Source organism: Notechis scutatus, chromosome 1, assembly GCF_049901735.1.
Source record: "Notechis scutatus isolate UNSWTSFEM ecotype Mainland chromosome 1, rNotScu1.2, whole genome shotgun sequence".
In the NCBI taxonomy this organism is placed as follows: Eukaryota; Metazoa; Chordata; class Lepidosauria; order Squamata; family Elapidae; genus Notechis; species Notechis scutatus.
Window position 1 is genome coordinate 31,815,477 of NC_142009.1, and position 3,109 is coordinate 31,818,585.

At 29.4% G+C, this 3,109-nt stretch overlaps 1 long non-coding RNA gene across 1 annotated transcript; it reads left to right on the forward strand.

Annotated features, from left to right (window-relative positions):
* The first annotated feature begins 710 nt into the window (after positions 1–710).
* LOC113431397 (uncharacterized) lies at positions 711–2,571 on the forward strand. The gene is made up of 3 exons (XR_003373308.2): positions 711–820; positions 1,307–1,433; positions 2,489–2,571. It is a non-coding gene; the product is annotated as an uncharacterized LOC113431397 (long non-coding RNA).
* Positions 2,572–3,109: the final 538 nt, after the last annotated feature.

Genomic DNA, 3,109 nt, shown 5'->3' on the forward strand with positions numbered 1-3,109 from the left:
AAGAGGGAAGGAATTCATGATGGTTTTATAACCAAAAAGTAACAGATGAGAGCTGGTTAAATTAATGTTCTCTCCTTTTGCCTAGGATACCACATACAAGAGAACAGTTAGAGTAATTTATAAACACAATTGTGAGCAATTCTGACTGTATTTAAAAAAAATAATTGTTTAAGACTTTGAAACAAAGCATCAGTATTTTATGCACATCAATGAAAAAGAAGCCAATGTGATAAAAGTGTTGATTTCTTTCCTCTTCATACTGCAGTCAGTTTCAATATTCAGTTTTCCAGAGATCTTATTAATAAACTAAAGAATGGAAATACTCTTCAGTGAAAAAACACCCTTATAATGGATACTATAATCCAATTTGGAAATATCCTGGTCATGATAGGTATCCTGGTCAGAAAGGTAATCAGACAAACTTTATCCAGGATAACTAACAGCTGGTTTATGGATATTATTGGGTAAAAGAATTACTTGGCTATTAAACAACTCTTTTTTTAATCAGCAGAAATAAGCCAATAAGCATCTCCAGTCATGGAGGCTGGTCATTTAAGGAAAATGCCACTTCTTCCAATTAACATAAAGATACAAAGAAAGAAACAACCAATCCAATTGTTTCTTCTGTCTTGCTGTCATTGGTATTTGTAATGAAATCTACATCCCATGATGTATTTAAAAGATGGAATGCAACATACCTTCTAGGTTTCTTTTGGCAACTGGACTAGAGAAGAGTTAAGCAGCTGCCTTGAACTTGCCATAACCATGAAGGCTTGGTGTGTCCTCTTTTTCCTCGCCTTTGTGATTCTTTCTGATCTGGGTAAGTCAATTCTGATGAAACTTTTATACTATCATTCATGTTGAAGTACCAGGCACTTCAGAAATAAACATTTATTTAATCCAAATAGACATACCAAACTAAACAAGAAATCAGATACTTTATTTTGCATGCTTTATTTAATACTCTAGGATTGGTTTTATAAACTGCTTTAATCTACTATATACTTGGAAGTTTTCTCTATACTTTTTGAAGACTGGGAAACAATACTCAAATGTTTTAAACTGGAAAGTAAATAAATAGCCAAACTTCTTAAACTTCATGTAAAGAATCTAAGATTCTAATTAAAATATTGTCTGGAAAAAAATATATGTTCTATTTTTTTATTTTTTACTAAGGAGCTCTTTTCTATAAGTGTTCTTCCTAAAGCAATACATTTTAGTAACTACATTTTTCCTAGGAATTCAAATCTACAAATTTTGCAAAGGGTATGATTAGCTTCTCTTTCTCTTTCTCTTTCTTCTCCAGGGAAAGCAGAGAGGATAATGGATTCAAGAACATGCATTAAAAATAAAGGAGCTTGCAGAAAGTCGTCCTGTGCTGCCTCTGAAAAGAAGATAGGACTTTGTCATGTCAACCAGCCTTGCTGCAAAGCGTAAGATGCAGACACTGAAATATTCATAGCATTTTATTTTGTCTCATAATTAGGATCAGACATTTTTTCCATGTTATGTCCATGAACATTTTCTTCACAAGCATATACCTCATCAGTGTCAAATTCACCAAGCAAGTGGCTAAAATAAGCTCAACTTTCTTGGGTTAGCCTCTGAAAATCCATGTAACAGAAGCATCTATCGAACTACACTAAGCAAGCCTTTGTGTGTCCACCAGATGATCATTGCCTTCCATGCAAATTTAAATCCTATTGCATCAACCATTGAACTTGCAAAGGCCTCTTCAATTTAGATAACTTCACTGAAAAGAGTAGATGTCTCTTTTGCTGGGAGGTCACAAGTGTGGTTTTGGGCAACTCTTAACAGGGTGACAATATTCCCAGGATTTTAAACTTGGGACTGAATATCTCTCCATTCCCCATCATCAAGTCTGACTCTCGAGATGAATCTCACTGAGAACCAAAAAAACATGCACATAGAGAGAGACATACAAATACATACAGACATACAACATACACCAATTTTTCACCCCATGAGAAATTGCCTCTGAAAGGAAGCACTGTGACAATGGTTTGAGTGTACTTGAACCATTGATGAATGGAAAGGAAATGTGAAATATTTTCAGATATTACTGGCATGATTTAATAGGAATTATACTATTATAAGAGAAGGAAGCATTTGGAGGAAGAAGAAAAATGATGAGAATATGAATTTCCATTACATTAACACTGGAAGCAAAATGGTCTATGGAGACGCATGGATTTATTGCCTCTTTACTGCCCATATAAAACTATGAGTGGAATGGAGGGACAATGTGCCCTAATATTTAACAAGTGAACCTGAAGCTGCCGAAAAAGGAATAAGGTGACTTCATAAACCAACCCTGATGGATTAGGAGTTTTTAGATCCATTCAAAGAAACAATGTAAAAAGGTTGCACTGTATGATATTTTGTAGGTATATCTGCATTAAAAAAAAAGAGAATGATTTCATCATATCAATATATTTTAAATTATTTCCAACTATTTTTCCAACAGCTAAGGGAAATGCTTCTGATCATGACATGGAAAAACCATTGTCTTCGACATGAATGCCTGATGGAATCTGGATTATATAGAAGCTTTAAAAAAACAACAGAAAAATTATTACTGCTTTGAATGCTTTCAAACAATTATTCTTATTAAAATTATCTGGCTTTACAAATGATTGTATTAATTATATTTTTTAAAATAAAAAAATTTTTTTATTTTAATATTAATTATTTTTTTTTTATATATTTTTATTTTTTTTTTTTTAAAATTAAAAAATAAATTTTTTAAATTTTTATTTTAAGTTTTTGTAAAATTTTTGTTTATTGTGTGGGTTTTGGTAATAAGAAGTTATTTTTTTTTTAAATTTTTTTATTTTTTTTTAAAATTATTATATAAAATTATAAAAAAATATTTAAAACTTAATATATTTTAAATTTTTTATTTTTTTTATATAAAATTTTATAATTAAAAAAAAAAGATTTTATTATTTTAAATAAAATTTATTTTTTTAAAAAATTATAATTTTTTAAAATATTTTATTTTTGAAAATTTTTGAATTTTTTAAAGGTTTTTTTTGTTTTTGGATATTAATTTAATTTAATTTAAAATTTTTTTTATTTTAAAAAA